Consider the following 13,577-nt stretch of genomic DNA (forward strand, 5'->3'; position numbering starts at 1 on the left):
CCTATTTACATCTTGGATCAAAAGCAGCATTTTCTGAAGAAAAAATATTTCTTCTTCCTAATATTCACATGGTTAACTGTGTAAATACACACTATTCTTTAAAGCTAAGATATTATTTCCTTATTTGCTACTATGTTCTCCTGGATAATGAGACTGATGGCATATAAATTTAATAATAAATAAATAAAAATTATCTAATGCATTTCCCTCTAATTATGGCAGCTTTGCCTTCCACAGAGAATATCCCATAGTGGTAATATAACATCATAATGCTACCTACGTCATGACTGGAATCTGGTCTTGTGTAGGTATGCTTTCACTCATAAAATTTTCTTCTCATCTGCTCTGTGCCTTACAGCATGCTAGAGAGATCCCACAACTCTTTGGAGATTTCAAGAGGAGAGGAAATTATCCTCTTCCATTTTTCAATGAGAGAAACTTTCAATGTATGAGAGATAACTGGATACAATCCCAGTGATATTTGGGTTGGGTTGAGATTGCTAAACAAAACAAAACAAGGCAAAAGAAAAAAAAACCAACCCATTTGCCCAATCATATGGAAAAATATAGTCATTAGGGATTACATATGGGACTGGATAACTTTATAATATCATGTAGTCATTGCATGATGTTATGATCTTGTGAATGACAAATAAAGCCAATCCAGATATGAGACCAACGCTTTCAGAATATTGAAATATTTTCCTGTATTTTGCAATTCCTGGAAAGCAGGGAAATTTCTTTTTTATCAGTTACAAACGCCTGCAAAGAAATGTTTTTTTTTTCTGTTAAGGTTAGCATTGCTGACCTTTTATATGTAACTGTCTCTTATTTTATTATAGAGAAAAACAAACAAAAGAGAAGGAAAGTGAGCAATGTGTTTTATTTTTTAAAAAAGCTCAACCCTGCTTTCAAGAAGGAATATAAATGATTAATACCATTAACGAACTTCATATGCCTAAATATTTCTTGGAATGCAAAAATCTGGGCCTGAGCTATGGCTAAATTTAAAATATTTAAGCTTGTATAAGATCTCTCTCTTTCTCTCTCCCCTCCTCTTTAATTAATGGATAAGGTGAAACTGGATTCTGAAAACTTTGGTTTGTGAATAATTCTCCTTTATGTAATCAAATAGTATGACAACTAAAAAGTAAGATAAAGAGTTTGCATTAAGATAGGCATATCTTAGGAGATAATCTCTTGGACATATCTTTGAAAATAGACTCTGATAGTCTGACTGACTCTGTCTGTCTGTCTATTATCTATCTGTCTGTCTGTCTATCTATCTATCTATCTATCTATCTATCTATCTATCTATCTATCTATCAATCATCTATCCACCTACCTATCTACCTTAACATTGCATTATTTCTAATTAATGGTACAGTATTTAAAAAATAGGAACTCTGGTGTTAGCCATGAGTCATGCCACACAACATGAAAAAATGAGGCTAATTAATTCTATCAATTGCACTAATTGGTGCAGAAAGGAATTGAGTTTATTTAATGAGAGCTGTTCTCAGACATAAGATTAAGCCCTAGAATATGTGTCACTTTAATATGCAATAATATGCATATTATTATTATATAGTAATATAGCAATATGCAATACACTGAAGCTTGCAAAGGACAATTTAATAATAATAAATGAATAAATATTGAGAGTAGCTTCCATCATCCCTCTATAGACAAGGGTTAGAAGAAAGGCTTCCAATATTGATATTATCTCGGATATTTAGGGACTTTATCATGAAAGAAAAGTAGGTAGTGAATATCACCTCTAAATGAACCTAAGAATTACCATCAAGACATACATAGACCAGTTAAGGCCTCTGGTGGATTTCTCAGGTCTCATTTTCTTCCCACTGTACAAGAAAGAGAGATGGGATGAGAGAAGAATCCAACACCTCCCTTCTCTCCACACAATTTTTGTCACCCATGGCAGGGGAAGAGGTAACATATATCTTCTTTCCCCCCACCTCTTTTGCTATGGGTGACAGAAATAGTGGGTGAGGAGGAGGAAGAGACATGTCAATTTTCTGATCCTATTATCCTTTCCCCCCTTGCTTTTCACTCTCAACTTCTCCTTCTAGCATGGGCTGGCAAGAGAAGAGAGATGGCTTTTGGCAGGACTAGAGGGTGAGAATGGCCCAACAAATTAGCCAATTGCCAGGACTAGAGGGAGGCATGCGTGCTAAATAGAATCAGGGCCCCCCAGGAGTAAGATAGTCCATTTGTACTTAAACCTATGTTGAACAATTTGCTGCAGACTGTCATGGCCAGCTCAACTCTGAGGTGGAGCAGCAGCAGAAGGAGGATCCTATGGAACAGCAGCCTGTGTAAGGCCTAGGGCAGAACACAAACAGTCCCCTTGGCATTTATTTTATTTTATTATTAAATTTCTATACCACCCTTCTCCCGAAGGACTCAGGGCGGTGAACAGCCATAAGATAAAACACATGAATTCAAAAATTTAAAATAGATTAAAAATGAATTAAATAATTTGGCTGAATTTAAAATACCCCAAAATTTAAAACAGATTAAAATTTATATTTAAGATTTATATTTAAAAGGGGAGAAGATTTAGGCCAGGCCAGCTTGATGAAATAAAAAAGTTTTAAGCGCGCGATGGAAGGTGCGCAGATCCGGGATCCTCCGTATCTCCGGGGGGAGCTCGTTCCAGATCGTAGGTGCCCCCACAGAGAAGGCTCTCCCCCTAGGGGCCACCAGTCGACATTGTTTGGCCGATGGCACCCAGAGGAGCCCCTCTCTATGGGAGCGTACTGGCCAGTGGGAGGCTATTGGTGGTAGCAGGCATCAGCTGCTTTAGTAGAATTAAGAAACTTTATTTTGGAAGTAGAGCAAGAAAGCACAAATACCAGGCAGAGAGGTGAACTGAAGACAACCTCATCCATTCATGTTCTCCAAATCCATTTTTTGAAGAATTGCTTGCATTTAGCGGGTAATGAAACTCTGGAGGAAACTTTTCTAACAGTTTCTTATCTTGACTTGCTCTGTTGAGAAAAACATGGCCTTGGGGTTATAAAAAGAAACTATATTCTTCTAATTGGGAAAATAATTCCAAGCCACTGACAATGGGTACTGGGCAAATTTTCCACAACTGGTTCCACAAAGGAAAAATTAGCCTAGGAATGGGGACACTGGCAGTTCAATATTTTTCATATTGGTGGATATTGCCACATCAGATACATTTTTCTCTTTTGCATTACATAGAAGTGTATTTTCTATTATCCCTATTTTCATGCTTCTGGAATGAGAACAAATAATAGAATCTCCATAAAATCAAACAGAAAGAGGAATATTTTCTTTCAATGGATTTCCCATTTACATTTAAAATAGTGAAATAATAGGCATCTGAAGATTTCCTGTTAGAAATAATTCTTCTCAAATTGAAATTAAGATTTGAAATCCAGATTGACAAGTCCCAAACTAATTAAATATGAATACGAAATTGCAAAAGAAATACAAGATAGATAGATGGATGGATGGATGGATGGATGGATGGATGGATGGATGATAGGGTACATTTTAGTAATATCCCGCTACTCACAAATGCAAAGATACAGTCCTGAACCATCTAAGAAGCCAACAGAGACCAAATTCCATTGGTTGTTTCTGTTAATGCAGGTCTATACAAAGTCTTAAGGTGGTCCATTAGATCTGAATAAAGGTACTCTTTTTGTTGCCTGCCAAGAATACAAAATGAGAGGATAAAACTAATTCTCAGAGAACAAGAGACCATAACCACGTTGACTGGGAATTCCTGGAGTTATAGTCCCAATGTATTTGGAATGTGCTAATAAGAAATATTGTACCGATGCAGGGCACTCAAATGAATTGCTTTGTTCAGTCAGAATGACCATTTATGTTGGCTGCTTTCAGCTTTGTGGATCCAATGATTTAAGGGAGAGGCTCATAAAGAAGCCATTACTATATGAAAAAGTAACTATGCCAGATTAGAAGATCCAGTTCATTTCTCCTCCCCCCCCCACCCTTTCTTCTTTTACTTTATATTTGCATAATAGTGAAGAGCAGAAATAAATTATTTCAAGCATTGTTATAATAAATGCAGCATTTCATTCCAGCTACGACATTGGCTCTGGTGTCCAAACCTAGGCACTCATCTATGTCAAATTTTTCCATGAGGCTTATGGGTTAGTCCCAGTGGCATTATTTTGCAGCAGCTTGAAGGTCATTATTGCTCGGTAGAATTAACAGATGCAGAGAAAGTATTTTTATTACTCTCTCATTGCAACCCTTCAGTTTCTTTGCCTTGCAGTCATTTAGTTTAATATTATTCCCCTCAGAATCTAAGCTATTTGCAAAAGCAATTGTAACCTACTTCATTTTGTACAGTTACTAGTATTAGGGAGCATTTAAATATATTACATGCAAATTCTTGCCTAAACTCATCCCATATTATTTACATCTGTAATTATGTTTTTTTTAAAAAAGATGCAATTATAACATAGTTATCCCATTATACCTTTAATCCTACCCAGATATTACGAAAAGTGATAAAAAGCACCTTATTAATAGAGTTGAGGAGTTTTGCCTTTCTTCTCCATACTATCATATGGTGATATTGTTAAGAAAGAGAAGTCTGACAGTCAGGTTTCTATTAATAGGGAAGCAGCTAAAATTCTGATCCAAGTGCATATAAGAAGCTGATTGTATGAAATAATCCTAATTTGGAGATGGGAGAAACATGTTTTATTGGACGTTTTGGGCTGAACAAGGAATTAGTATCTTGAAACAATCAATAAACAATGGATTTTGAATTTGTGTGTATGCAAAATAATTCAACCCAGTCTTCTGTCTGGCTAGACATTAAGTTAAAATAGAATAAATTGTTAAAACAATATGACTCAATTGCTTTAGCAGCCACAGAAAAATCTGAATTATTGGGACATTTAAGTGAAACCACATTTAAAGTAAAATTGACATTTTTTTTTTATAAGAAAGAATACTATAGTTAATACTGGTAATATTTATGATCTGTAGAACAAGGTATTAGAATATCTGACTTTGGAAAATCAATGGGCTTTAGTTTTAAGAAATATTAAATGCATTTTGTATGATTTAAAGTTGAGATTAATCAATGAGAAAAATCTATTTTATGTCTACTGGACTCCCCAAAGAAGGTTTAAAATATGATGGACTTTGGATTTTCTGTGCTGATTTTGTAAGAAATCCTGGCCATGACTTCCGTCCGCTCCTTGAGCAGGCAGAAGGAATCTAGGAAAACCTCCAGATTACACATCAAGTCTGTCTGGGGCAACACCATCCACAACCAACAATGATAATTCTCCAGGAGCCCTGCACCCAAAGCCATGCTGTCTTGCCAAAATTCAGTTTTAACCTGTTGCTCTCCATCCAGACCTCAATAGCTTCCAGGCATTGAGAAAGGACAGTTGCAGCATTTCTTAATTCATCATGGCAGAAATATATAGTTGAGTATCATTGATATACTGATATCTCACCTGGTGGTGATGGATGATCTCACCCAGCAATGATTCTATCCATCTACCATCATGTGGGTGGCAAAAAGAACAAACAGAGCACTGACTCTTGCAGGACCCCTCAGAGTAGGGGCAGACCTCTCACTCCCAATCAACCCTGATTGAAAACAGCCTTGGAAGAAGGAGGTAAACTGGGATAACTCTGTGTCACCCACTCCTAATCCCTGAATCTGTTCCAGAAGGATACCATGGTTGATGGTATTGAAAGCCACTGAGACATCAAGTAGAGCAGGGAGGGATGTTCTACCCCCATTCTGGAGATTACCTAGAAGTGTGAATAATATTGTTTCTGTACCATATCTTGCCCTGAATCCTGAATGAAAGGAGTCCAGATAACCTGTTTCAATCTACAATCCTCTGAAGCTTCAGGATCCATTAGGGTGGGATCTAACAATGGCTTTTAAAGGAAGGGGTGAACCAAAACCTTTTTAAAGGATAGGTGACCACTCCATCATCCAAATATTTTATTTATTTATTTTTCACATTTTTGAACCACCCATCTGTCTCAAAGAGCAAAGATGCATTAACCACCTTCAGTACCCACCCACACATCATCTCCCAGGAAGCTTTTACCAGCCAGGGAGGACACACTTCTAAAACACAAGTGGCTAAGATCACATTCCCTAGGATCCTTTCTGCTTCCTCAAGAGCAAAAAGGTCAAGCTGTTCCCAGATAATTGGGCAGTAACTTGCTCTAGGCACCAGCACTGAACCAGTATCAATGTTGATGTCTAACTAGGAACAAATTTGAATGATTTTATCTGCCAGAAAATCAGAAAATCCCTCAGTGCTCCCCTTGCAGGTAGACCTCCAAATCTTCTTTAAACAGAAAGAATAGGTCACTTTAAAGAGGGCCACTGAGCAATTATATGCAGATGCAATTAGTGCGGAGAAGTATTTCTGCTTCACTGCATGAATGGCCACAAGGTAATCTCTAATAGCAGCTCTTAACCACGTTTGGTGGAATTCGTTCTTTGTTTTTTGCCAGTGATGATCTAGACATTGCTTGATCTGGTTCACTGCTCTCAGTTCTTATATATACCATGGCACCCGACCAACATTCACGAGTCAAGAGAACACTTGTGTGCAATCCTATTTAAAATTCAGTCACCCTCCTTTCCAGGTGGTGACTAAGATCTTGGGCAGGACAACACAGCAGATCTTCAATTAAGTTAAGCAGCAGGTCTTCATTTAAATGTGATAGACCTAATGCCATGAATTGACAGCTGAAAATACAAACGGTCTGCAAACTTTAGTAATGAAAGTCAAGAAGTATACTGAGAAAAAAAAATGGGACTCAGATTAAATATAAAGAGCAAACTATTGACAGCAGGCAGAATAACCTGCCTTACAATTAATGAAAATATTGAAATGATGGATAGCTTCTGCCTTTTAGGATCAACTGTCAACAGTAAAGGAACCTTCAGTCAAGAAATACATCAAGACTAGTGCTAAGTAGAATATCATGAAGGCTTTTCCAGATGATAGGATGTCTGTACCTACAAAGATCAGAATTGTGCATGCAGTGCTTTTCCGTATGATATTGTATGAAAGCAAAAGTTGGACTTTGAAGAAGCAGATTAGAAAAAATGTCGATACTTTTAAACTTTGGTCCTGGAGAAGACTCCTGAATACTATGGATAGCCATGAAAGCAAATAATCAAACAGATTATAACAGGGTTCTTATTCAAAACACAAGTGACTCGTTTTGACATATTATGCAAGTATGTAACTGTCTGGAGAAGTCTCTAAGACTGGGAAAAGTGTCGGAAAGAAAAGAATGAAGACCAGCAGCAATGTGGATAGACTCAATTATAGTAGCATCATTGCAAGAACAGAGAGACCTAGTTGGGCACAGATTGTCCTGGAGAAAAATTATCTCTGTGATAGTAAAAGCTGACACCAACTTGGTGGCACATAATCGATCAATGTCATGATTTGACAAGGTATTCAAAACAATATTTTGCATGGTTGTTCTGGAACAATATAATATGTATCATCACAAAATGAGGTTTTCAAGCAGACAGTACTAACACGCCTTGTGTAATTTTCAGTTTGCGGTGAATTTACAACTATTCATTAACTGAGTTATGTTCTTTAATAGAAAAACTCCATTAACGGAGAACTAGCTTGATTTTTTGGGCTGTCACCAATGTTGATTAAAATGCTTGATTCTACTATAAAACTTATTTGGTGGCTCTGAGCAAATGTGGTGTGAATAAAATCTTATTCTGTGTGATATAGGGGGAGCACAGAATAGAAACACAACTAGAAATAATAAGTGTACAAACTGCGATTTTCATTTTTAATACATTTCCATGCTTGGTTTAAAGTGCCATTTGTTTCTTTTAAGACTGTATATCCTTTGGGATTTGGAACCCAAGCCTACTACTAATCCTAAATTTGGTCTTCCAAAATCTATTTGGCTGGTAGGCAAGGAGCACAACTGACCTGCTTTTGTGTAACCTTTGCTGCACATTGGAAAAAAAAATGTGTTTAAATTAGTCCTTCCTTATTCCGGCTTACTTTTAACTGATAATGATGTTCTGTAATTGGTAATAGAAAAAGTTTCCTTGACTTCATTCCAAGCTGATTTGGTTCAGAGCCTTTTAGAAGAGCTGTTTTTTATTTTCTTAGGGTGGAGTCCTGTTTTTTAGGATAAAAGTTATTTGTTCTTTATTTTGTTTATATTCTGAATACTAATTCCACTCTGGACAGAGTTAAACCTTGGAACTTTTAGTGTGCTTTATTCTGAATGAGGTCACTACAGACTTGTGCAATATCATGGCTTTTGGCAACTCCAAAACTACTGTGTTTATTTAGTTCCCTGGATGATAAACCATACATTAAGCCATGTTTTAAATTTAATTTTAAGAAACGTTTTGCTGAAAAGTTGTACTCTAATGTAGAATTGTGCTCAAATTATAAATGCCACTTAATCAAAACGGGGAAATGATAATACTGCAATTAAAATTGAAATCTTCGTGTTTCCCTGAAAATAAGACCCTGTCTTATATTGTTTTGAATCCTGAAATAAGCACCTGGCCTTATTACCATGCGCTCAAAAGCCCGATTGGGCTTATTATCAGGAGATGTCTTATTTTCGGGGAAACAGGGTATGAACTGTATTTGGTTATTTATTAGCATTATTTTTCATTTTATGCATATAATGGTTTTCATATACATTATAAATACAATATATTATATATATATAATATATATATATATTATACAATATAAATATTGCATATTTATTACATATAGTTTGTGGCCTATAACTTTAGTGGCAGAACAGATTTCTACTCTTCCTGAAAATAATGTCTTCTTGTCCTTGATCCTCTGACCTTGTCCAGACTCATTTCAAAATGAGATGGGCGGCAAATAAACTAACTGACTGACTGACTGATTGACTGACTGGCTTTAGTGGATGTTCTGTTGACTGATGCAAGTGCAAAGAAAATGACATACTGTAATCAACAAGGAACTCTGGGATTTGTTGTTTGTAAGAGACAACACACGAAGCACATTATTTCTACTTCTAAATTTATCTGCCTATAATTAGGGTGGATAATTTTGAAAGCCATTTTCTTACAGCTTATATAAATATTTGTTTATTCCCACCCTGCATTTTTTTCCCTACTGAAATACAGAAATGCTCATCCTGCTATCCTATTCATAAAATAACAGGTGGGACCTGAGATGGCTGAACTCTGGCAGAAGGCTTATTACAGAGTAAGTTTCCTTGTTGTTTATACTTTTATTGTCCCCCAGAAAGTATGACAAGCTGAATGGAGATAGCTGTGGAGAAGTGAATTCTTGTTCAGTAGAAGCTTTGCTTCTTGCTGCTGATTAACTGGTTAGAGAGGCACCAATAGCCCCCCCTCCCCCAAAACCCCCCAAGGCTTCCCCCCCTTCTAAATATATTCAGGATATCCTCATCAATGAAAATGCCTAGAATACAACAGATTAAGCTACTAGGATTACTCTTACCCTATTTACAATCAATGGACTTTCCCACAACAGGCAAACTATAGATGATATAGATATATAGCAATTATGGCTAATTTCTTGGGTTTGGCAACAAGAATTACCTTTTTTTAATATGGAACTGCTGTTCTTTAATCCACATAAGCTATTACTTCACTGTTCTTCCCTTAAAGTGTTTTAGAGTGTTGATAAATTGCACCAAGCTTTGATTAATTTGGAAATATTTCAGAAACAGTTGCCCTCACATTGTTTAATTTGTCTGTGGCACTGTGAGAGCCAGCAAGTAGCCTTTCATAAATGAATGCTGTGGCCCCAGAGATTCCAGCACCATCAGTCACATGTAGACAACATGAGTTAGCAGTTCATGTGTGCTCACTCAGACATTAATTAATGTACAATGTGCCTGGCTAAATGTTTTTCCTTTTTATAAAAAAAAAATAAATGAAGGTTTTATCATTTTATTTTTATTATTTAGTTTAGGTATAATTTAAAATCAATATGGGGATAGTTTTCTGCTTTCTGAATCTTAAATTGCAGGTCAGACTCCTTCAGCTTTTGCGAAGAGGAAATGTGGTCTTATAATGGATACAACAGTCCCTCTCTGAACTTTGGTTACTACAAATATTGTGTAGCATCAGAAATCATGGATATAATGACTTACACATTTCTAAAAAGCTTGAAGCCTGTTGCCATGGTGCCAGCTTGGATTCTAGGGCTGAACTAAATAGCAGATTGTAACTCCTCTTGCTGGCATCCACCAATATGCTACAGCCTATTTCACCATGACATAAAGAAGAATATTGATTTTTTTTTTTAAAAAATGTTGTATTCTAGAAACAAGAGAGAATGAAGAAAGATGCTCGCATACAGTATCCCACAATTCTCTAATGTCAGCATTCAGGAAGACCCACAAAACTCCAGCATTTATAAAATAAGACAGTTCACGAAATACGTACAAGACCATCCCTCCCACCACAGGTTTTTGACTTGTCCCTTAAAACAACAAGGCAAGAAAACATTAATTAGTGTTTATGCAGTAATTATAGGTGTTTTCTGAAGAGTATTGAAACATGGCTTCACTGGTTGCTAGTCTGAGATGGCAAGAATGGGGGAAAGGTTTCACAAAATATGTTTTACATCTGAAATCAGACGCATTTCTGATCTATGTGATCTCATGGTCAGTGCCTGATGGCATATTAACGACAAGCAATCTTTAGCTGCTCAGCTACTCACTATGTGGGTCATACTACTCCAGGTTATCACCTATGTAAGAAGCTGGTGTAGAAATGTATGTTTTGGCCCTGCTGTTAGCAGTAATTTGGCAGCAATGTTAATTGAAAAGGCTGGAGGAGAGAGATTTTAAAGAAATTATACAAAATGTAAGTTGAAAACACAGGCTCAGAATTAAGATGCTATCTGGGGCCATTATGAAAGTGGAACAATTTTTCTATGACAGCCTGTTATCTTGACCCTTTGAGCTAAGTCGTGTTCATTATCTTGAATCTCCAATTCCCACTTGTTTTGACCATGTGAATCAACTTGCCCTTTTAGGTTTCTATCAGATGGTAAAAACTATGTTCCTTTGACCTTCACCTTTTACATTTTTATGTGTGTTTTCATGAGTACTGCATAGATATATCCAGCTAACTAAATAATGCAAAAGGCATGGGCATACACATTTATATCATTTCCAACAGACTGACAGATACTATGTGTAGCATTTGAGATAACCCAAGATTTTGTATAAAATTGTGTAAAACCAACTGCTTATCTTAATGATTCTGAAGTTAAAAATATTGTAAACCAGCAATCACTTAAAGAACCGAATCTATAGTCCCAAAAGTCTGGAAAAAATACTTCTTTAATCATAGGAGGGCAACATAAACAACTCTTCCATCGTAAATTAAACTGCATTTCCCTCTTCATTTTGTTTGGAAGGTGATTTTGCTTAAAATATTTACAAATGATTCATAAATATCATCAGTGTCTGGAAATCTCAAGGTCCCTGAATCCCTCTACCTTAATTTTAACAACTAGTCCACAACCCAAAATGACAAAATACTTTCTGACATGAGCAATGAATTGTGCTGACAGGTTATATAAATCTCCTGCCTTTTGTAATTCACTAAAGGCTAACTTAATGGCTTTTTTGAGCTTTCTTATGCTCCTTAGGGGTGTATTCCTAAAACAAAAAAAGAGAGAGTGAGTGCAGAAATGATTGTAAATACTTGGCTCTGACATCTGCATTACATCCGTTCACTAAAGGGAGTGGATATGTTTTAAAACTGCAAATATGCAGTTAGAAATAAATTGATGCCCATCAAATTGTGACAGCCCTTACTGTCTGCATACTTCTGCAAAAGTTAGGGAGAATTTAAGAGAAAAGCAGGGAATTTTTCTATGGCTGCTTAGGCCAGATATAGGCCTAAATCTAGCACTTGCCAGGTCTAGAAATTAAACCAAACAGAACGACTCTGATTAAAAACAAAAGACTATAATTTCACTATAATTTCCAAATTGTGGATGGCTGTTTTAATTAACAGAATAAATTGAGAAAGCTGGAAAGAGGCCCTCTTATGAAATATAAGAAATGCAATTAATCTTGTCTTTAAAATGTAATCCTAAATCATTATGCCAGGATGCCCTGAATGTTTTCTCTCCTCCTACCAAGAATCCAATATCATCTGACTGTATACAAAAATGTAAGTTTACAGCACAATTTCTGCCTGTTTTCCTAGAAATAACCCATTTATGCAGTAGATTCCAGGTTGACAGAGGAGACATTAGAAATGTTAAAGCATTCACATTTGTGTTTCCGCCCTGACCAACCCCCCCCCCCGCCCCGCTTTTAAAGCTGACAATAGGTTTTCTTGTCTTTATTTTGAATGGAGCCAAAATAAAATTCAGTTCCTTTTTTTCTCCATCCAGCTATGACCAAATAATTGGAAGAAGTCTGACATACGGCAATTGTAAAATGATTCCCCAACAATCATTTTCATTTTTTGAATTTTTCCCCACTGACTAACCCCATAGAAGAACAGTACTTGGAAGAAAAGAAGAACATAAATTAAATTTTCATCAACAATGATGATGATTATGTTATTCATTCAGTCGTGTCCGACTCTTGACAATTCTATGGACCAGGTCTCTCCATCTCCCCTGATCTTGCACTACTTCTTTGAGTTTTTCTATGTTCTGGCTGGTGTCAACTTTGATGGTATTCAGCCATCGTGTTCTTTGGCAGCCTGTTTTGCTTTTACCGCTAACTCTTCCCAACATAATTGCTTTCTCCAGTGTATTCCTCTCCCCCCGCCATGAGATGACCAAAATAAGTGAGACACAGTTTTGTAGCTTTTTTTCAACAATAACATACCCAATTAAAAATGAAAATAGATGCCAAATGATTCATATTTGCACAATCTATCACTGAAAAGAGTATGAAATGCCGAATATATCTCAAATCTTGAGTCTCTTTCTTCTCTTGAAACAGTGTCGGGGGTTTGCAAAAGCATTCATGCATAAGAACAGTATAAAATAATAAATAAATATTATAATTCAGTCAGCATAAGAATATCCTTGAAGCACAAAAGCAAAATATCAGTAAAATGAACAATGGAAGACTACTTGGGGGGAAAAAAATCAAGGTAAAACACAATAAATAATAACATGCTTGAAATATATACCCAACCACTATCATAAACAGTAAAGCAATAATGTTTTAAAACGGGTACGGGAAATATGTATTTTTGCAGGATGCAGTAGCATTCACATTTATCAGGTTCCATAATCTAGCAGTGGGTGGGACCAGTTGACAAACACCAGGAATGAAGAATGTGGGTGGAGTATCCAATGAGGGAAGTCTGAGGCCTAAAGGAAACTAGAGCTGGTTTCAGGGCCATGCCTGGAGGATATGGCGGGGGGGGGGGAGGATCTAAAAAACTCAAGATAATAGTCACAACTATGCGATTGAACGCCCACTCCTTTTTATATGCATCACACATTTAATGCAGATTAAAAAAAAAGGAAATGGGGCTTTGATTATGTGGT

The sequence above is a fragment of the Pantherophis guttatus genome, chromosome 1 (assembly GCF_059756535.1).
Source record: "Pantherophis guttatus breed Tessera chromosome 1, ASM5975653v1, whole genome shotgun sequence".
Lineage (NCBI taxonomy): Eukaryota > Metazoa > Chordata > Lepidosauria > Squamata > Colubridae > Pantherophis > Pantherophis guttatus.